At 45.6% G+C, this 23820-nt stretch overlaps 1 protein-coding gene across 1 annotated transcript in view; it reads left to right on the top strand.

Annotated features, from left to right (window-relative positions):
• LOC109878204 (voltage-dependent calcium channel subunit alpha-2/delta-2-like) overlaps positions 1-23820 on the top strand; it is a 274608-nt gene that overhangs the window by 118234 nt on the left and 132554 nt on the right.

The following is a 23820-nucleotide window of genomic DNA, read 5'->3' as shown; positions in this document are numbered from 1 at the left end:
TATATATACACACACACACTCATTCTCACACCCATCACAAGATACAACAGCGGGGAGTGTTGTGTGTGTGTATCTTCTGTCTCCAGGGATACGAGCTAGCTGTCATGGTACACTTACCACAAATTGATTTTTAACCCCTCGCCTCCCAGGGGATATTTGAGAATAGGCTTTAACTGATTTTTAAAAAATTATTATGAGCCATACTTCCCAGCGAAGTCCATTTTTATTCATGGTCGCTTACACTGAAGCCAAAGTTTGGGGGTGGCAGTGCCTGCACCTCTCTCCACCCGCTGTTCCCACCGACCCAGGGTGGTTCTGTCTGTCAGTGCATCTGTCCCCTTCGCTCAGGGCCGGGCAGGACTGATGCCTTCATCTCTGTCTGCCTGTGGCCAGCTGGTCAGCTTTAATGTTGCTCAATCGGATGTGTACCCATGCAGGTAGTTGCATTTGGGTCACAGTGCCCTCACACAGCACACCTGTTCATAGGTAACTGCATCCAATATGGTTTCACCGTCTCTTCAAGTGGAAAAGCCAGCTCTCTCCCTTTCCCATTCACTTACTCTCTCTCTCTTTCTCTCTCTCTCCCATTATCTCTCTACCTCATCCCTCTGTCTCTCTCCTTCTGTCTGACCATCACCCCTTCCCCTCACTTCCTCTCTCTCTCTCTCCCATTATCTCTCTACCTCATCCCTCTGTCTCTCTCCTTCTGTCTGACCCTCACCCCTTCCCCTCTCCCTCTCTCTCTCTCTTTCTCTCTCCCATTATCTCTCTACCTCATCCCTCTGTCTCTCTCCTTCTGTCTGACCCTCACCCCTTCCCCTCTCCCTCTCTCTCTCTTTCTCTCTCTCTCCCATTATCTCTCTACCTCATCCCTCTGTCTCTCTCCTTCTGTCTGACCCTCACCCCTTCCCCTCACTTCCTCTCTCTCTTTCTCTCTCTCTCCCATTATCTCTCTACCTCATCCCTCTGTCTCTCTCCTTCTGTCTGACCCTCACCCCTTCCCCTCACTTCCTCTCTCTCTCTTTCTCTCTCTCTCCCATTATCTCTCTACCTCATCCCTCTGTCTCTCTCCTTCTGTCTGACCCTCACCCCTTCCCTTCTCCCTCTCTCTCTCTCTTTCTCTCTCCCATTATCTCTCTACCTCATCCCTCTGTCTCTCTCCTTCTGTCTGACCCTCACCCCTTCCCCTCTCCCTCTCTCTCTCTCTTTCTCTCTCCCATTATCTCTCTACCTCATCCCTCTGTCTCTCTCCTTCTGTCTGACCCTCACCCCTTCCCCTCCCTCCACCGTTTTTTCTTATCTGTCCATGTCTTTAATCAGCCATGAAAACAGTTAGAAAATATCATATTGTTGCAAATACTAATAATGTATTGGAGCTGATTTTAGACCAGGTAATTAATCTAGGCAGGGGCGACTGGGAAACCATTAAAACAAACTTGTTGCGAGGGGGAGAGGGAGAGGCAGATATGCTTTTAGATTTGGTGTGCTTTTTGAATTTCCTTTTGGGCGAACACTCGACTGAATGACACAGTAATTTGATTAGGGGGGCATGATCTTTTGGCATATTAGGAACAGCGCAGAGCATCTTAAACTAACCGGTGGAGCAAGCTGTCAGACTCCGAGAGAATGGTGTTTATGTAAGACAGACAGTAGAATTTGTGTTTGTCTATGTGTGTGTGTGTGTGTGTGTGTGTGTGTGTGTGTGTGTGTGTGTGTGTGTGTGTGTGTGTGTGTGTGTGTGTGTTTACACTCTGCTACCTACCTGATCTGGCCCATCTTCTATGTTCAATAACACCAGAGACATCATACGACTCAATGATATGGCTGTTCCCTCTTCCTCTGCACTGCTGCTGTTGCATCTGTTTCCGTAACGACAGACCACGCTTCTTTCTTCTTTCTATTGTAACTATGACGATGGTGCCTGGGTTGGTAATATGATCACCCCGATGGTCCAACATTTTGACCTTTGGACTGTTGGTGATCATAACACCTGTTGCGATGGTCGTTCAGGGTTTTAAATCCATTGGAATTAAATGGTGTGTGAAATAGACAAAGTGTTTGATTGCTCCTGATTTCTCAAGGTCATAGGTCATCCTATCTCAGCTCTGTCAGGGTCTCTTTCCAGACCATTAATTTGATTGTATTGTCTCTGGATGCATTCTCTTGGGTCTTTGCTTTTTAGTAGCAGGGCCCTAGGGCTAATGACTACAAGAACCAGCTCCTAAATCATTTCACATTACAGTCATATATACAGATGAAGTCGGAAGTTTACATACACCTTAGCCAAATACATTTAAACTCAGTTTTTCACAATTCCTGACATTTAATCCTAGTACAAATTCTCTGTCTTAGGTCAGTTACGATCACCACTTTATTTTAAGAATGTGAAATGTCAGAATAATTGTAGAGAGTGATTTATTTCAGCTTTTATTTATTTTATCACATTCCCAGTGGGTCAATTAGTATTTGGTAGCATTGCCTTTAAATTGTTTAACTTAGGTCAAATGTTTCGGGTAGCCTTCCACAAGCTTCCCATGATAAGTTTGGTGAATTTTGGCCCATTCCTCCAGACAGAGCTGGTGTAACTGAGTCAGGTTTGTAGGCCTCCTTCCTCCAGACAGAGCTGGTGTAACTGAGTCAGGTTTGTAGGCCTCCTTGCTCGCATGCTTTTTCAGTTCTGCCCACAAATCTTCTATAGGATTGAGGTCAGGGCTTTGTGATGGCCACTCCAATACCTTGACCTTGTTGTCCTTAAGCCATTTTGCCACAACTTTGGATGTATGCTACCAAGCTTTAACTTCCTGACTGATGTCTTGAGATGTTGCTTCACTATATCCACGTCATTTTCCTCCCTCGTGATGCCATCTATTTTGTGAAGTGCACCAGTCCCTCCTGCAGCAAAGCACCCCACAACATGATGCTGCCACCCCCGTGCTTCATGGTTGGGATGGTGTTCTTCGGCTTGCAAGCCTCCCCCTTTTTCCTCCGAACACAACAATGGTCATTATGGCCAAACAGTTCTATTTATGTTTCATCAGACCAGAGGACATTTCTCCAAAAAGTACAATCTTTGTTCCCATGTGCAGTTGCAAACCGTAGTCTGGATTTTTTATGGCAGTTTTGGAGCAGTGTCTTCTTCCTTGCTGAGTGGCCTTTCAGGTTATGTCGATATAGGACTCGTTTTACTGTGGATATCGATACTTTTGTACCTGTTTCCTCCAGCATCTTCACAGGGTCCTTTGCTGTTGTTCTGGGATTGATTTGCACTTTTGCCACCAAAGTACGTTCATCTCTAGGAGACAGAACGCGTCTCCTTCCTGAGCAGTATGACGGCTGCGTGGTCCCATGGTGTTTATAGTTGCGTACTATTGTTGTACAGATGAACGTGGGACCTTCAGGCATTTGGAAATTGCACCCAAGGATAAACCAGACTTGTGGTGGTCTACATTTCTTTTCTGAGGTCTTGGCTGATTTCTGTTGATTTTACCATGATGTCAAGCAAAGAGACACTGAGTTTGAAGGTAGTCCTTGAAATACATCCACAGGTACACTTCCAATTGACTCAAATTATGTTAATTAGCCTATCAGAAGCTTCTAGAGCCATAACATAATTATCTTGAATATTCTAAGCTGTTTAAAAGGCAACTTAGTGTATGTAAACTTCTGACACACTGGAATTGTGATACAGTGAATTATAAGTGAAAGAATCTGTCTGTAAACAATTGTTGGAAAGTTTACTTGTGTCATGCACAAAGTAGATGTCCTTGTTAGGGCTGTTTAACTTGGAACATACAAGACGAACTGGCACAGAGAGACAGGAAACACAGGGATAAATACACTGGTACAGAGAGACAGGAAACACAGGGATAAATACACTGGGGAAAACAAGAGACACCTGGAGGGGGTGGAGACAATAACAAGGACAGGTGAAACAGATCAGGGTGTGACAGCAATATTGTTGACCATTCATGCCATTGAATAACATCTAATATATTTTATAGTATTTTTACATCTGGAATATACAATGTTGCTATGACTACAAGGCGCTCTTTGTAGAATAACTCCAGTATCAAAACTGCTTGCCAGCTCCTAATATTATTATTTTAAATTATTATTTTTTTTTTACGACCAGATCAGCTTTAAAACTGTAACTCTGTTTATTATCTCTTTCATGAGATACAGGAAGGTGTTTACATCATCTCTTGTTTTGTTACTTTATTATTCTCTTTATTTCATATTCAATACCACTATCAGTGATGCAACGATGCAAGAAAGCACTTACTTGTCAATCACAGGCATAAAGTACAGTAGTTTACCTGTTAATACCACTATTAGTATCAAAAACCAGTGGAGTACTTAAGCAGCTGTACTGCATGATAATATCAATGAATCTACCAGGCCTGGTCCTAGACACATGACACGTGACATGATGATCTCTGGAGTGGGTTGTCGATCTGATGTGTAAGACAAAGGGACATGGTGGAAAGAGACTAGGGGAAAGAAGGAGAGAGGGGAGAGAGAAAGGGAAAGAAGACATCCACTTTCCATCAGAATGTGATGTGGCAGCTGCTATACGTTTGAAATGCATTAGCGCTAATAGCTGTGTCGTTAAGGGAAAGAGAGAGACTGATGAGTTACCATGGAGAAACGGGGAGAGGGGTGAGTTACTATGGAGAAACATGGGAGAGCAGTGAGTTACTATGGAGAAACATGGGAGAGGGTGAGGGATGAGAGTCTCAGTGAGAAAGGGAGAGAGAGAAGGTGAGGGTGTGTGGGAGCGAGGGAGGTTTGATAGAGAGAGAGAAAGGGAGAAGGAGATAGGCACAGAGAGAAGGAGCCATCTTCCAGGCTTCCATCACCCTCTAATAAATGAAGCCTTTCATCATGGACCATGAAAGTGTGTGTGTGTGTGTGTGTGTGTGTGTGTGTGTGTGTGTGTGTGTGTGTGTGTGTGTGTGTGTGTGTGTGTGTGTGGGCGCGGATTTTACTGAATAAAGAAACCCGTTTCTCAGTATTCGTAGCATACGCTTTTCTGATTGTATGTGATTGTTTTTGTTTTTGTTTTTTTATATCTCAAAGCTCCCACATTTGAGATAAACAAGATTTAAAAAAAAAATCCTTTCACTGATTAGGTGCACTTGTGACAGTGACATGATCCAGCCACATTAGTAGAGTTCCCTCAGTGAGCCTGACCCCTAGTGGCGGGGGTAAGAGTTGACACTCCGATTTGTTGCACTGACCATGCCAACCATCCTTATAATGCGTCTATTTGAGATAATTGGCCCTCCAGAGGAAATTATGGAAAATGATTGTGGCGGGCGAATGCCTCGATCAGCCCGATCGAGGCAGAGCGACCCGAGCGGCTCCCTTAACCAAAGAATACATTAGTTTTATGAGGGCCGTCTTCAAGGGACCACAATCAGGTGAAATAGACGGACACCAAAGAACGCCTCACTGGGATTCTGTTTCTTCTCTTATTTCACCCACATTTTTATTGTTCTTCTTTTCTGTCTTAGTTTTATTTTGTATATATATGTTCATCTATGGACCGATTGGGAGAGACAGGAATTCAACGGTCTGTACAATAAATGTTTTTTGTTTCATGTTTTAGTATTTGGTTCTTTCTGAAATAAGACCGTTTTCCTTAATCATATATGATGAGTGTAACTCACATCACCTTGAGGGTGTAAGATGGCGAACAGGTGGATCCTTACGTTTAGTAGGCCAGGGCAGGATACTAGTCTGCTACTAAATAAATACTCTCTATAATATTTGAATGTCTATTTCTATGGGTGAATGGGATGTTTTTCTCCTCAGTAATTCTAGCATCTTATATCACTTCCTCCTTTTGTATATCAAATCATCTACATTCCACCATTCCACCATTCCACCATTCCACCATTCCACCATTCCACCATTCCACCATTCTCAGTGACTGCAGAGGCTCTGTCTGAGTTGGGCCAGTTTGTCCTGTCTCAGCACATATGTGAGCCAGTACCCAACCCTTTAAAATTGGGTCTCCATAGCAGGAGCTACAGAGAGCAGGAGGAAGAGTAGGAGGGAGGAGGGGAGTGTGGCTATTGGAACACTTTTTAAATATACCGTATGTATTTTAAACACTGATAAGCATAAACACATTGCATAATCACAAATAAACTGCTTCTATTTTCTTTGTGAGCATCCACCCCTCGCCCTTCTCTTTCCTGTGGCCATGCTGAGACAGAGGCAGAGCGCTAGCAGGCTGCAGAGCGCGTAATGGAACTTATAAACAGCGTTCTGTTATCGCTGAATCCCGCGCCATGGAACAGTTTCCCATCTTTTCACCACTTGAGGGAAAGGAATGAAAGGAAGGGGGTAGGAGGACGGGAGAAAATCCATCACAATATACAATTTAGCGTTGCCGCCTCCGTATGAAGCGTATCTGATGGTCTGGATGCCTCAGCAGAGAGACATAGACTGGACCCAGTCTTGTTACTATACACAATACTGAGCTGTGTGTGTGTGTGTTTGCATGTGAGTGTGTGAGTGCAATTGCACATGTGTGAGAATACTCTAACCTTGACTACAAGCTTGTACTTTGCACTCATGTGAAACTCATTGATAATATGTACCAATTGGTCAAGCAACTGGAAGAATTGGATCATTGCTCATTTAGTAATATGGCACCCCATAGCCACTTCAAACATCAATCTGGATCGTCACCGGTCCAATTCTTCTCCACCTCTTCCTGACCACCCCAGGCCACCCCTTTTTTCTCCTCCTCCTCCTGTTGATCACCCCAGCCCACCTTTCTCTCCTCTCTTCCACCCCTACCTAACCCCCCCCTCCTCCTGACCATCTCGCCCCACCCCTCCCCTTCCCTCCACCCTCCATGTCTTTACCTCCTGATCACCCCAGCCCACCCCTCTCCTCCACCCTCTATGTCTTTACCTCCTGATCACCCCAGCCCACCCCTCTCCTCCACCCTCTATGTTTTTACCTCCTGATCACCCCAGCCCACCCCTCTCCTCCACCCTCCATGTCTTTACCTCCTGATCACCCCAGCCCACCCCTCTCCTCCACCCTCTATGTCTTTACCTCCTGATCACCCCAGCCCACCCCTCTCCTCCACCCTCCATGTCTTTACCTCCTGATCACCTCAGCCCACCCCACTCCTCCCCTCCACCCTCCATGTCTTTACCTCCTGATCACCTCAGCCCACCCCTCTCCTCCCCTCCACCCTCCATGTCTTTACCTCCTGATCACCCCAGCACACCCCACTCCTCCCCTCCATCCTCCATGTCTTTACCTCCTGATCACCACACCCCACCCCTCCCCTCCACCCTCCATCTCTTTACCTCCTGATCACCACACCCCACCCCTCCCCTCCATCCTCCATGTCTTTACGATCCTGATCACCACAGCCCAACCCTCTCCTTCCCTCCACCCTCCATGTCTCCCCATCCTAATCACCCTAGCCCACCCCTCTCTTCTCTCCTCCACCCCTCCTCCTTATCCAACTCCCGCTGGCCACCTCAGCCCACCCCTCTCTCCTCCACTCCCCGTCCCTGCCTCCCTCCCTCGCTCACATCTGCTTTCTCTTCTGCTGCCTGCTTTTTTCTCTCGCTGGTTGCCTTGGTTACCCCACAGTTTGGTCATTTCAGCTTCTTGATTGCAGGCCCGGCTGTAATTTGCGTAAGTATCTCTCTTCAAGGTAGAAATGCTATTTTCTCCATTCTCTTTATTTATTTGTCTCTCTCTCCCTCTCATTCGCCTTCACTCTCTCCCTGACTCCTTCAGTGCTCCCATGTAATGTTGTTCTGCTGCTCTGAGAGTGAGAGAGAGAGGGCACAAGTGGTCTCAGACATGCTGTTTCACACTCAACTAAGAGGGCATGAAAGAACTCTTGTTTGGTGAGCCACGGTGCTGTGGAGCGCTGCGTTAGCTGGGGGGAGGGAGAGAGAGAGAGAGAGAGAGAGAGAGAGAGAGAGAGAGAGAGAGAGAGAGAGAGAGAGAGAGAGAGAGAGAGAGAGAGAGAGAGAGAGAGAGAGAGAGAGAGAGAGAGAGAGAGAGAGAGAGAGAGAGAGAGAGAGAGAGAGAGAGAGAGAGAGAGAGAGAGAGAGAGAGAGAGAGAGAGAGAGAGAGAGAGAGAGAGAGAGAGAGAGAGAGAGAGAGAGAGAGAGAGAGAGAGAGAGAGAGAGAGAGAGTCCCCTGTGCCGTGTCTAAACCCAGCCTATCGATCCCCAGGCCCCACCGGGAATGGCAAATCAATAGCCAAAGAAATCCAGCAGGCCACGCTCCGAAGCTCTATTCCCCCATCTCAACACATGCCCAACACCCATGAAATGTTATTTCAGAGAGAGAACCTGCTCCCCCTGGCCACCTGGTTAGAGAAGCGGTCTATATGAGAACTCTGAACTAGAGAGGTCACCATCATAGAGGACTGGGTTTGGCCTTTTTTATTAAATAATTGGGTCCATCTGTAACGATTGTCTTCCTCTTCTGATGAGGAATGAGATGGATCGGACCAATGTGCAGCGTGGTAAGTGTTCATGTTATGTTTATTAGAACAGAAACACTAAACAAAACGAAAAATGAAACAGTCCTGTAAGGTGCAGCAACACAAAACAGAAAACAACTACCCACAACCCATATTGGGAAAACAGGCTGCCTAAGTATGGTTCTCAATCAGAGACAATAATTGCCAGCTGCCTCTGATTGGGAACCATACCAGGCCAAACACATAGAAATAGAAAACATAGAATGCCCACCCCAACTCCCTGACCAAACTAAAATAGAGACATAAAAAAGGAACACCATCGTGTTTGGTGACACCATCATAGTTTGGGTCCTTATATTGTATATTTGGTCTAATGCCTAGGTATCACCTCTGTGATGTTTACTGTACTAAATTATTATTATTATTATTATATTTATTAAACAGTATGTAAGACCTCCCTACTGGAACCAGTAGATTGCTGAATGACATTGTTTGATGATGGCATGGTTCCCTTCCCTTAGGGCTAACTGTTCATAGCATGTTCATTTCCTATCTCCATTTATAAAGTTGTGGGTGAGAGGTGTTTAAAGGTATGGATAAAGGTTTTGGTTTCAGTGGTTAAAGGTATGGATAAAGGTTTGGGTTTCAGTGGTTAAAGGTATGGATAAAGGTTTGGGTTTCAGTGGTTAAAGTTATGGATAAAGGTTTGGGTTTCAGTGGTTAAAGTTATGGATAAAGGTTTGGGTTTCAGTGGTTAAAGGTATGGATAAAGGTTTGGGTTTCAGTGGTTAAAGGTATGGATAAAGGTTTGGGTTTCAGTGTGTGCTTTCTTTGGTGCAACCTGTCCTTGGTCGACGCGGACGTAGATGTCGAGGAAGTTTACTGTCTGATTTGAATGTTTGAAGCATTGTGAAGCATCGTAGGGGACAGCAAGGCGTCTAATGGAAATGATTACATGGTCGACAATAACAGGTTTGTCTCTGCCACCGCTGATGGTTGAGTGGCCACTCTCAGTCAACCTCTGAAGAGGGGGTGGCAGCACACTGGCCCTCAAGCCTTCAATCTGTATCCGGTTGTCCTGAAGAATAAGTAACCGTGAAGCTGTTTTCAGGATAAGTGGTGTTCTACTGTTAAACAGAGGTTCAATATGAAGATGCCAGGTGATTGGCTAGGGCAGATCCAAATGCACTGTAAGGTGACTTGTGATTGGTCACTGCTGCCTGGTGAGATTGCGGACTGTACGGTGCCAGGATCCACCATGTCACGCTGATAGATGGAGGATTGGATTGCCTCCTAGGTTACTAGAACCCCACCTGATCCCTGTGTTAATATTGTTACGGTCTGTTTATCTTATTTGTCTTTATTTGTTGTTAGAGCGTCTCCTTCCTGCCTCTCCTGTGCTGATCAGATTGGGGCTTGTTTGGGAGGCGTTGTGTGCATGTGTCATGTTGGATAGGCCCTTTATCTGGCAGTGTGTCCATGCTGTGTGGCGATGCTATCGGGGCTAAACCCAGCTCCTCAATGGAGCCATGTCAGCCAACAATGGGGATCTGCATTACCCAGAGCGCAGTGGTACAAAGCGTCCTCTCCTTATCGCAGGATTGGAATATTCAAAGACTGATTTAACTGCTTTTTACTGAAGGGATCTGACAGCCACTGAAAGAGAGGGAGGGAGGGAGGGAGGGAGGGAGGGAGGGAGGGAGGGAGGGAGGGAGGGAGGGAGGGAGGGAGGGAGGGAGGGAGGGAGGGAGGGAGGGAGGGAGGGAGGGAGGGAGGGCATAAAAGGTTGCTTAAAGGAAATAAGTGTATTAAGGCTAGCATTAAAAGAAGGGCAGTCTGCACTATTGAGCATGGATTAAGACATAGGCCATTGTAACATAAAAGAGGTTATGGAATGCACAGCATATTCATTCGATTTTTTTCAACCACTATGGTTTTAGGTCACATAATGGAAAAACAAAATGGTCTCTCTTTTTCTGTTCTTTTCTCTTTTCCCTTTGTGTTTTTCCTCACCTTGTTCCTGTATCTGTACGACTGCAGACCATCTTTCACTCAGGGCTTTTGAAGTTATTGTGCAGTTAGAGAAGTCCTACCTTTATGTGCGGTGAGACAAAGGACATTGATGTGGTGCGCATGGAGAATGCAACATTTTCACAGTGTATTTGAGCTGTAAACTTAGGGCAGATTTGTTTATTGGCATACAAATGAACATCTACATGAAGCTATGTGTGGACACCATGGTCGCAGAAGCTCCCTAATAGCTTAAAAGCCCAAAGACATCCAGCATGCCAATGAGAGAGCCGCGCCCTAGGCCTCCCCCTTCCTCTCTTCATCATACACAGCTTTATCTGAGGAGTCAAACACACAGCTCCTCTCTCTCTCGCTGGTCCTTCTCTCTCGCTCATTTATTTCAATTCAAAAGGCTTTATTGGCATGGGAAACAGCTTTCTCTCTCTGTCTCTCTCCCTGACTTGATCTCTCCCTCTCTCACTATTTCTCGCTCACTCCACCTATTTTGCTCTCTATCTCCCTTTTTCTCTCTCTCTCTCTCGCTCTCTCTTTCGCTCTTTCTTTCTCTCTCGTTCTCTCTCTCTCTCACCCTTGTCTCTGCTTTTCCATATTTAGCTTTTGCCTCTTTTTTTAAACTGTGCTTTTTCCATTTAATGATATATATATATTTTTATTTTTATTGACAGTATAAAGAGGCATCCTCCCTGTGATTATGACAGGTTGCTTCAATAGACTCATTTCTCCCCAGAGGAGCCTAACTTGAAAACCACCCTGCATTTATACTAGCCTAATAAGAATATATTTTAAGGTGACAGGGTTTGTGTGGCTATTTCAAGTGGGCAGTGCACTAAATTCCGGTCTATTCTATTTTTTGCAATTTGCACATTACTCGACTTGTCCAGGCAGTCAGATGTTTTTTTGTGTCGGTGAATCCTCACTATAGCCAGACTACAGTGCCTTGCGAAAGTATTCGGCCCCCTTGAACTTTGCGACCTTTTGCCACATTTCAGGCTTCAAACATAAAGATATAAAACTGTATTTGTTTGTGAAGAATCAACAACAAGTGGGACACAATCATGAAGTGGAACGACATTTATTGGATATTTCAAACTTTTTTAACAAATCAAAAACTGAAAAATTGGGCATGCAAAATTATTCAGGCCCCTTAAGTTAATACTTTGTAGCGCCACCTTTGCTGCGATTACAGCTGTAAGTCGCTTGGGGTATGTCTCTATCAGTTTTGCACATCGAGAGACTGACATTTTTTCCCATTCCTCCTTGCAAAACAGCTCGAGCTCAGTGAGGTTGGATGGAGAGCATTTGTGAACAGCAGTTTTCAGTTCTTTCCACAGATTCTCGATTGGATTCAGGTCTGGACTTTGACTTGGCCATTCTAACACCTGGATATGTTTATTTTTGAACCATTCCATTGTAGATTTTGCTTTATGTTTTGGATCATTGTCTTGTTGGAAGACAAATCTCCGTCCCAGTCTCAGGTCTTTTGCAGACTCCATCAGGTTTTCTTCCAGAATGGTCCTGTATTTGGCTCCATCCATCTTCCCATCAATTAACCATCTTCCCTGTCCCTGCTGAAGAAAAGCAGGCCCAAACCATGATGCTGCCACCACCATGTTTGACAGTGGGGATGGGTGTTCAGGGTGATGAGCTGTGTTGCTTTTACGCCAAACATAACGTTTTGCATTGTTGCCAAAAAGTTCAATTTTGGTTTCATCTGACCAGAGCACCTTCTTCCATATGTTTGGTGTGTCTCCCAGGTGGCTTGTGGCAAACTTTAAACAACACTTTTTATGGATATCTTTAAGAAATGGCTTTCTTCTTGCCACTCTTCCATAAAGGCCAGATTTGTGCAATATACGACTGATTGTTGTCTCCCACCTCAGCTGTAGATCTCTGCAGTTCATCCAGAGTGATCATGGGCCTCTTGGCTGCATCTCTGATCAGTCTTCTCCTTGTATGAGCTGAAAGTTTAGAGGGACGGCCAGGTCTTGGTAGATTTGCAGTGGTCTGATACTCCTTCCATTTCAATATTATCGCTTGCACAGTGCTCCTTGGGATGTTTAAAGCTTGGGAAATATTTGTGTATCCAAATCCGGCTTTAAACTTCTTCACAACAGTATCTCGGACCTACCTGGTGTGTTCCTTGTTCTTCATGATGCTCTCTGCGCTTTTAACGGACCTCTGAGACTATCACAGTGCAGGTGCATTTATACGGAGACTTGATTACACACAGGTGGATTGTATTTATCATCATTAGTCATTTAGGTCAACATTGGATCATCAGAGATCCTCACTGAACTTCTGGAGAGAGTTTGCTGCACTGAAAGTAAAGGGGCTGAATAATTTTGCACGCCCAATTTTTCAGTTTTTGATTTGTTAAAAAAGTTTGAAATATCCAATAAATGTCGTTCCACTTCATGATTTTGTCCCACTTGTTGTTGATTCTTCACAAAAAAATACAGTTTTATATCTTTATGTTTGAAGCCTGAAATGTGGCAAAAGGTCGCAAAGTTCAAGGGGGCCGAATACTTTCGCAAGACACTGTATGTTCACTGAGTTTAGTCTACATCCTCAACAAGACCCAAATAGTCTGTCATTACGAAAGTCTGACCATCTGTATTAGAGATGGGGGGGGGGGGCTTTAATGACGGGCGGGGGTAAAGCTTTAATGACGGGCGGGGGTAAAGCTTTAATGACGGGCGGAGGTAAAGCTTTAATGACGGGCGGAGGTAAAGCTTTAATGACGGGCGGAGGTAAAGCTTTAATGACGGGCGGAGGTAAAGCTTTAATGACGGGCGGGGGTAAAGCTTTAATGACGGGCGGAGGTAAAGCTTTAATGACGGGCGGAGGTAAAGCTTGAATGACGGGCGGAGGTAAAGCTTGAATGACGGGCGGAGGTAAAGCTTGAATGACGGGCGGAGGTAAAGCTTGAATGACGGGCGGAGGTAAAGCTTTAATGACGGGCGAGGGTAAAGCTTTAATGACGGGCGAGGGTAAAGCTTTAATGACGGGCGGAGGTAAAGCTTTAATGACGGGCGGAGGTAAAGCTTTAATGACGGGCGGAGGTAAAGCTTTAATGACGGGCGGAGGTAAAGCTTTAATGACGGGCGGAGGTAAAGCTTATTCAGACCCCTTGACTTTTTCCACCTTTTGTTACGTTAAAGCCTTATTCTAAAATTGATTAAATAGTTTTTTCCTTCGTCAATCTACACACAATACCCCGTAATGACAAAGCAAAAACAGGTTGTTAGAAAAAAAAATTGACAGTATTCAGACCCTTTACTTAATAATTTGTTGAAGTCTTGAGTCTTCTTGGGTATGATGCTACAAGCTTGGCATACCTGTATTTGGGTTTCTCCCATTCTGGGGGGCGCATTGCTGCACGGCTATTTTCAGGTCTCTCCAGAGATGTTAGATCGGGTTTAATTCCAGGCTCTGACTGGGCCACTCAAGGACATTTAGAGACTTGTCCCGAAGCCACTCCTGCATTGTCTTGGCTGTGTGCTTGGGGTTGTTGTTCTGTTGGAAGGCGAACCTTCGCCCCAGTCTGAGGTCCTGAGCGCTCTGGAGCATGTTTTCATCAGGGATCTCTCTGTACTTTGCTCCATTCATCTTTCCCACAATCCTGACTAGTCTCCCAGTCCCTGCCGCTGAAAAACCTCCCCACAGCAAGGCCCTTCTCCCCGATTGTTCAGTTTGGCTGGGCGGCAAGCTCTAGAAAGAGTATTGGTAATTCCAAACTTCTTCCATTTAAGAATGATGGAAGCCACTTGGGGACCTTCAATGCTGCAGACATGTTTTGGTACCCTGTCCCCAGATCTGTCCTGTCTCGGAGCTCTATGGACAATTCCTTTGACCTCATGGCTTGGTTTTTGCTCTGACATTATATAGACCGGTGTGTGCCTTTCCAAATCATGTCCAATCAATTTAATTGACCAAAGGTGGACTCCAATCAAGTTGTAGAAACATCTCAAGGATGATCAATGGAAACAGGATACACCTGAGCTCAATTTTGAGTCTCATAGCAAAGGGTCTGAATAATGGAAGGCCTCTTCCAAGGCCTCTTCCAAGGAAGGCCTTTTGTTCAAATGAAATGTTTTTATGAAATGAACAAATTCATTTTCATGTTTTTTTGTGGTGTCTTTCCCATATTGCACCTCCAGTGTTCTAGACTCCTTGATGAAATTGCATGTCAGTCATTACATGCGTCAATTGATAAAATGTGTGTACTTCTCATTACAACATTTCACACTACCTTCTACTAGAAGGATTGGACATTTCCTGAATGTTTGTCTGTTATAACTGCCTAGTGTTTCTAAGGGTGTTGGACCTGTCAAATAGACATTGGGTAGGGGGAGAGAGACGTTGAGAGACAAGGAGAGCGATTGGAGTGGAGGCAGGAAGGACAGAACAGCAGAGTGAGTCAGGTTTTACACCTTCCTAAAAGGTAGGCGTTACAGAAGCACATCTATTCTGCTGCCCAATCACATTGTATTTTTGTTCTGGAAGGTCCTACCCTGACTAGTCAGCAGAGTGTGTGTGTGTGTGTGTGTGTGTGTGTGTGTGCGTATATATATATGCACTAATGAAGAGCAGCAAATGAAATCCTTTATTGTGTCTGATATAATGTCAGGTTCCATTAGGGATCTGCTGCTAGGGATGATTGCTGGAGTACCATGGCCTGGAGAGCATCCGCAGTTTCTGTTTGATTGTGACTTGTTTGTTTGTGTGTGTGTGTGCACATGTAATTACAAAGTCATTAGCAGGTGTCCAGAAGATATATGGATATGACTGTAATCTCTCCTCACATGATGGAGAGCTTGTCTGAGATTTAAATGTCAAACTGTCTCAACTTGTCTTGTGAGAGCACACAGCATGCCCACCAAGAGGTAAGGTACACCCTGACACATGCACGCTAAACCCTTCCTCCCTGACAGAAGCCAATATGTGTAGTGTGCAGGTCTATACAGTATTCCACCAAATGGGCTGGTTCATATTTAGCCCAGTTGGCCTGTCTAACTTGGTTTTATTTGCACAAAATGATCATTATCGGGCTAATACTGGTTGCCTCAAGTAAACAAATGTTGTCGCATGGAGTCCTCAAGGAACGAAATGGGCCGGTGTGTTAGAAATGTTTATTTTTGTATATTTTTATTTCACCTTTATTTAACCAGGTTGGCTAGTTGAGAACAAGTTCTCATTTACAACTGCGACCTGGCCAAGATAAAGCAAAGCAGTGCGACACAAACAACAACACAAGGTTACACATGGAATAAACAAACATACAGTCAATAACACAATATAAAAAAGGTCTATGCACAGTGTGTGCAACTCAGGTAAGATAAGGGAGGTAAAAAAAAAATGAGCCATAGTGGCGAAATAATTACAATTTAGCAATTAAACACTGGAGTGATGGATGTGCAGAAGATTAATGTGCAAGTAGAAATACTGGGGTGCAAAGGAGAAGAAGAAAAAACAGTATGGGGATGAGGTAGTTGGATGGGCTGTTTACAGATAGGTTATGTACAGGTGTAGTGATCTGTGAGCTGCTCTGAGACCTGGTGCTTAAAGTTAGTGAGGGAGATATGAATCTCCAGCTTCAGTGATTTTTGCAATTCGTTACAGTCATTGGCAGCAGAGAACTGGAAGGAAAGCAGGATTTTTCTTTGGGGGTGACCAGTGAAAAATACCTGCTGGAGCGCATGCTATGGGTGGGTGCTGCTATGGTGACCAGTGAGCTGAGATAAGGCGGGGCTTTACCTAGCAAAGACTTATAGATGACCTGGAGCCAGTGGGTTTGGCGACGAATATGAACCGAGGGACAGCCAACGAGAGCATACAGGTCGCAGTGGTGGGTAGGATATGGGGCACTGTGATAGACTGCATCCAATTTGCTGAGTAGTGTCGGAGGCTATTTTGTAAATGACATCGCCAAAGTCAGAGATCGGCAGGATGGTCAGTTTTACGAGGGTATGTTTGGCTGCATCAGTGAAGGATGCTTTGTTGCGAAATAGGAAGCCGATTCTAGATTTAATTTTGGATTGGAGATGCTTAATGTGAGTCTGGAAGGAGAGTTTACAGTCTAACCAGACACCTAGGTATTTGTAGTTGTCCACATATTCTAAATCAGAACCGTCCAGAGTAGTGATGCTGGACTGGCGGGCAAGTGGGGCAGCGATCGGTTGAAGAGCATGCATTTAGTTTTACTTGCATTTAAGAACAGTTGGAGGCCACGGAAGGAGAGTTGTATGGCATTGAAGCTCGTCTGGAGGTTAGTTAACACAGTGTCCAAAGAAGGGCCAGAAATATATAGAATGGTGTTGTCTGCGTAGAAGTGGATCAGAGAGTCACCAGGGACAACCAGGGATGTTAGGGATGATTTCTGGTCCCAGTCCAGCCCTGTATTCCAGCTACTGTACCTGCATTTACCATATGAATCTACAGTGTCTGTGTCTACATAGGGCTGCGCACAATTGGCCCACCGCTGTCCGGGTTTGGCCGGGGTAGGCCGTCATTGTAAATAAGAATTTGTTCTTAAAATCTGTCTAGGACACACGTTCCGCGAATGGAACCCCCCCGCCTGAAAAAGCAGCGCGGGAAATTCAAAAATATTTTTTTGAAATATTTAACTTTCTCACATTAACAAGTCCAATACAGCAAATGAAAGATAAACATCTTGTTAATCTACCCATTGTGTCCGATTTTTTTAAATGTTTTACAGCAAAAACACAATATATATTTATGTTAGATCACCACCAAATCCCCAAAAACACACAGCCATTTTTCCCATCCAAAGATAGTCACAAAAGCAGAATTAGAGATAAAATGAATCACTAACCTTTGATAATCTTCATCAGATGACACTCATATGACATCATGTTACACAATACATTTATGTTTTGTTTGATAATATGCATATTTATATCCACAAATCTCGGTTTACATTGGCTCCATGTTCAGAAATGCCTCTAAAATATCCGGAGTAATTACAGAGAGCTACGCCAGATAACAGAAATACTCATCATAAACTTTGACGAAAGATACATGTTTTACATATAACTAAAGATACATTGGATCTTAATGCAACCGCTGTGTCATACCATGCAATAATCTAAAACTGTGCTAAGATGTAACAATATTTCTCCGACATGTTGGAGTCAACAGAAATACGAAATTACATCATAAATATTACTTTACCTTTGATGATCTTTCATCAGAATGCAGTGCAAGGAGTCCTAGTTCCACAATAAATTGTTGTTTTGTTCCATAAGGTCCATTACTAGTGTCCAATTAGCTGCTTTTGCTAGCACGGTTAGTTCACATGTCCAAAAGTTGGCGCTGGTCCAGGTGAACTCGGACGAAAACTTTAAAAAGTTATATTCCAGGTCGAATAAACTGGTCAAACTAAGTAGAGAATCAATCTTCAGGATGTTATTTTCATATATATCCAATAACGCATATATATCCAATAACGCTGGAGTGCTGCACCCACTCCTCCACCGCAGGAGCCTCGGTCTCACTCTGATACCACGGTGCCAGGACCGGCTGGTAGCCCAACATGCATTGAAATGGTGACATGTTTGCGGAGGAGTGAGTTCTGGGCCAACTCCGCCCATGGGGACGTACCTTGACCACTCCCCTGGCCGGTCCTGGTAATACGACCGCAGAAACCTACCCACCTCCTGGTTCACTCTCTCCACCTGCCCATTAATCTCGGGGTGATAACCAGAGGTCAAGCTGACGAGACCCCCAGACGCTCGGGATGTAGACTGGGGACCCTGATCAGAGACGATGTCCTCCGGCACCCCGTAGTGCCAGAAGATGTGGGTAAATCAAATCAGCTGATATCTCAAAGTGCTGTACAGAAACCTAGCCTAAAACCCCAAACAGCAAGCAATGCAGGTGTAGAAGCACGGTGGCTAGGAAAAACTCCCTGGAAAGACCAAAAAAGAAGAAACCTAGAGAGGAACCAGGCTATGTGGGGTGGCCAGTCCTCTTCTGGCTGTGCCGGGTGGAGATTATAACAGAACATGGCCAAGATGTTCAAATGTTCATAAATGACCAGCATGGTCAAATAATAATAAGGCAGAACAGTTGAAACTGGAGCAGCAGCACAGTCAGGTGGAAGTTGAAACTGGAGCAGCAGCATGGCCAGGTGGACTGGGGACAGCAAGGAGTCATCATGTCAGGTAGTCCTGGGGCATGGTCCTAAATAGAGCCTCCGCAGTCTGTAGGGCCGTAGGGAGACCGGGCAACGGGAGGAGACGGCAGGACTTAGAAAACCGACCATGGTGTTCCCCTGAGATGGGGGAAGATCAGTAAGGAAGTCCACCGACAGGTGAGACCACGGCCGTTGTGGTGCCTAGGAGCCTTACTCTTGGCGCACATCGAACAGGAAGAGACATAGAACCTCACGTCCCTAGCCAAGGTGGGCCACCAGTACTTCCCCCTAAGACTACGCACTGTCCTCGCCACACCAGGATGACCTGAAGTGTGTGTGCCCACCGAATCAGTTGATCACGGACACCAAGCGGCACGTACTTGCAACCTGTAGGACATTGTGGAGGCGCAGGTTCCACCCGTAAAGCCCGCTCAATGTCCGCGTCCACCTCCCATACCACCGGTGCCACCAGCCTAGAAGCTGGAAGGATGGGAGTAGGATCGATGGGCCGATCCTCCGTGTCATAAAGACGGGACAGCACGTCGGCCTTCGTGTTCAGGGAACCTGGTCTTTTACGAGATGGTAAACCTAAATCGGGTGAACACAGCCCACCTTGCCTGACGCGGATTCAGCCTCCTAGCTGCCCGGATATACTCCAGATTCCGGTGGTCAGTCCAGATGAGGAAAGGGTGCTTAGCCCCCTCAAGCCAGTGTCTCCACACCTTCAGGGCCTTTACCACAGCTAACAACTCACGGTCCCCCACATCATAGTTACGCTCCGCCACACCGAGCTTCCTCGAAAAGAAAGCACAGGGACGGAGCTTCGGTGGCGTGCCCGAGCGCTGTGATAGCACGGCACCCACCCCAGCCTCGGACGCGTCCACCTCCACTATGAACGCTAAAGTGGAGTCTGGGTGCGCCAACACGGGCGCATCAGTGAACAGCGCCTTCAACCGATAGGAGGCTCTGTCAGCCTCTGCCGACCACCGTAAACACACCAGCCCCCCCTTCAGCAGTGAGGTAATGGGGGCCGCTGCCTGGCCAAAACCCCGGATAAACCTCTGGTAGTAATTGGCACCTCCTTCACCATGGTTGGAGTCGGCCAATTACGTACGGCCTTAACGTGGTCACACTCCCATCACCACCCCCGAGGTGGAAATGCGATAACCCAGGAAGGAGACGGTTCATTTGGGGAATACACAATTCTCAGCCTTGACGTATAGGTCATGCTCCAGCAGTCTACCAAGCACCTTGTACACCAGAGTAGACCAATTATGATTTTTCAACGCATATACCGATGCCGGTTATTGGAGGACCAAAAAAGCTGATACCGATTAAATCAGACGATTTTTTAAAATGTATTTGTAATAATGACAATTACAACAATACTGAATGAACACTTATTTTAACTTAATATAATACATCAATAAAAATCTATTTAGCCTCAAGTGAATAATGAAACATGTTCAATTTGGTTTAAATAATGCAAAAGCAAAGTGTTGGAGAAGAAAGTAGAAGTGCAATATGTGCTATGTAAGAAAGCTAACGTTTCAGGTCCTTGCTCAGAACATGAGAACATTTGAAAGCTGGTGGTTCCTTTTAACATGAGTCTTCAATATTCCCAGGTAAGAAGTTTTAGGTTGTAGTTATTATAGGAATTATAGGGCTATGTCCCTCTATACCATTTGTATTTCATTAACCTTTGACTATTGGATGTTCTTATAGGTACTTTAGTATTGCCAGTGTAACAGTATAGCTTCCGTCCCTCTCCTCGCTCCTCCCTGGGCTCGAACCAGCAACACAACGACAACAGCCACCATCGAAGCAGCGTTACCCATGCAGAACAGGGGGAACAACTACTAGAAGGCTCAGAGCAAGTGACGTTTGAAACGCTATTAGCGCGCGTTAACCTCTAGCGTCGAGCAATCCCGTATCCGGGAGTGTAATTATAGCCTCAAGCTCATTACCATAACGCAACGTTAACTATTCATGAAAATCGCAAATGAAAGAAATATATTCACTCACAAGCTTAGCCTTTTGTTAACAACACTGTCATCTCAGATTTTCAAAATATGCTTTTCAACCATAGCTACACAAGCATTTGTGTAAGAGTATTGATAGCTAGCATAGCATTAAGCCTAGCATTCAGCAGGCAACATTTTCACAAAAACAAGAAAAGCATTCAAATAAAATCATTTACCTTTGAAGATCTTCGGATGTTTTCAATGAGGAGACTCAGATAGCAAATGTTCATTTTTTCAAAAAATATTATTTGTGTAGGAGAAATCGCTCCGTTCTGTTAATCACGTTTGGCTAAGAAAAGAATCCGAAAATGCAGTCTCTACAACGCCAAACTTTTTACCAAATGAACTCCATAATATCGACAGAAACATGGCAAACGTTGTTTAGAATCAATCCTCAAGGTGTTTTTCACATATCTATTCGATGATAAATCATTTGTGGCAGCTGTGTTTCTCCTCGAAGCAAACGAAAAATACACGCAGCTGGAGATTACGCAATAATTGCAACGGAGGACACCAAGCGGCCACCTGGTAGATGTAGTCTCTTCAGGTCAATCTTCCAATGATTTGCCTACAAATACGTCACAATGCTGTCGACACCTTGGGGAAACGACAGAAAGTCTAAGCTCATTCGTGACCCATACACAGCCATATAAGGAGATATTGGAACACAGCGCATTCAAAATCTGGGGCACTTCCTGTATGAAATGTCATCTTGGTTTCGCCTGTAGCATTAGTTCTGTGGCACTCACAGACAATATCTTTGCAGTTTTGGAAACGTCAGAGTGTTTTCTTTCCAAAGCTGTCAATTATATGCATAGTCGAGCATCTTTTTCGTGACAAAATATCTTGTTTAAAACAGGAAAGTTTTTTTATCCATAAATTAAAAGAGCGCCCCCTATATCCAAGAAGTTAACTAGCTAGCCATTTCACTTTGGTTACACCAGCCTCATCTCGGGAATTGATAGGCTTGAAGTCATAAACAGCGCAATGCACAATGAAGAGCTGCTGGCAAAACGCACAAAAGTGCTGTTTGAATGAATGTTTACGCACCTGCTTCTGCCTACCACCGCTCAGTCAGATACTTGTATGCTTGTATGCTCAGTCAGATAATATGCAACGCAGGACACGCTAGAGAATATCTAGTCATATCATCAACCATGTGTAGTTAACTAATGATTATGATTGATTGTTTTTTATAAGAGAAGTTTAATGCTAGCTAGCAACTTACCTTGGCTTACTGCATTTGCGTAACAGGCAGTCTCCTTGTGGAGTGCAACGAGAGAGAGGCAGGTCGTTATTGCGTTGGACTAGTTAACTGTAAGGTTGCAAGTTTGGATCCCCGATCTGACAAGGTGAAAATCTGTCTTTCTGCCCCTGAACAAGGCAGTTAACCCACCGTTCCTAGGCCGTCATTGAAAGTAATAATGTGTTCTTAACTGACTTGCCTAGTTAAATAAAGGTATACATATATATATATTTATTTTTAATCGGCGCCCAAAAATACCGATTTCCAATTGTTATGAAAACGTTGAAATTGGCCCTAATTTATCGGCCATTCCGATTAATCGGTCGACCTCTACACCAGAGACACATGTGCAGCGCGTGTGGCGGAATAGATCAGGATATCATCGATATATACAACCACGCCCTGCCCGTGCAGGTCCCTGAGAATCTCGTCTACAAAGGAAAACAAAACACTCTCCGTGAAATGATTCCAGGAGGGAGGTAGCGGGTAACTAAACCCCACTGTGACGAAATTGAGACCGCTATAATCAATGCACGGACGCAGACCTCCCTCCTTTTTCTTCACAAAAAATATACTTGAGGAGACGGGTGAAATGGAGAGCCGAATATACCCCTGTCCCAGAGATTCCGTGACGTATGTCTCCGTAGCCAACGTCTCCTCCTGTGACAATGGGTACACGTGACCCTGGGAAGCGCAGCGTTTACCTGGAGGTTCATCGCACAATCCCCCTGTCGATGAGGTGGTAATTTAGTCGCCCTCTTCTTACAGAAGGCGATAGCCAAATCAGCATACTCAGAGGGAATGCGCACATTGGAAACCTGGTGGCACCGACATGGCACCGATGGAAACTCCCATACACCTACCTGAACACTCCTCTGACCACCCCTGGAGAACCCCCTGTCTCCACGAAATCCTGGGATTGTGACTGGCCTGCCAGGGAACCCCCAGCACCCCTGGAAACGCAGGTGAATCGATAAGGAAGAGACTAATCCGCTCCCTATGATCCCCCTGCGTTACCATGTCCAGTGGAACCGTGGCCTGACCCTAATGGTCAGCTATCTAAGGAGTGCACGGGGAAGGGGGGGGGGGGATCTATCGGCACCAGCGGAATTCCCAGCTCACGGGCGAGTCTGCGATCCAGAAAGTTCCCAGCTGCGCCTGAATCGACTAGCGCCTTATGCTGAGAAGAGGGAGAAAATTCAAGGAAGAAAATCATTATAAACATGTGACCAACAGGGGGCTCTGGGTGAGTTTGATGCGGACTCACCTGGGGTGACCAAGAAGTGTTCTATCTGCCCTCTCGACTCCCAGACAGGCTCCTCCAGTACCAGTCGGCCGTGTGTCCTCTCCGACCACAGCTGGTGCAGGAGGAGTCTCCTCCTCCGGTACCCCTCGAAGCGGCTCCCCCCTAACTCCATAGGAATGGGAGCGGGAGGGATAGGAGGTGGAACTGGCAGGACCCTTTCTGAACGCTGTCGTACCACCCGGCCCCAGCGGCCAAGCTCCGGAACTCCATCGCGCGCTCCTCATCTCCTGCCTAAGGTGGAATAGTCGCTCACCCGCCGATCGGCCCTCTGGAGGGTGGTCTCTGGATAGTCCCCCCTCTCCAAGTCTGGGCCATTCCAGACAGCGTTGGCCCACTCCAGAGCTCGACCCGTTAAGCAGGAGACGAGGACGCTCACACTCTCCTCCCCCGAGGGTGTCGGCCTCACGGTAGCCAGGTACAGCTCAAGCTCCATCGTACTCCCTCGGGGGCGCAAGATGAAGTGCGCTGGAGCCGGACGCCACCGGAGGAGTAGGTTGACTCGGAGGAGCCGGAGGTGAAATGGGGAGACCCTTCCTCTCCCATCGGTCCATTCTCTCCATCATCTGGTCCATTGCA

Source organism: Oncorhynchus kisutch, linkage group LG1 (genome assembly GCF_002021735.2).
Source record: "Oncorhynchus kisutch isolate 150728-3 linkage group LG1, Okis_V2, whole genome shotgun sequence".
NCBI lineage: Eukaryota > Metazoa > Chordata > Actinopteri > Salmoniformes > Salmonidae > Oncorhynchus > Oncorhynchus kisutch.
Note: the sequence above shows the minus strand (reverse complement) of the source record. Positions and strands in the feature narration are given on the sequence as shown.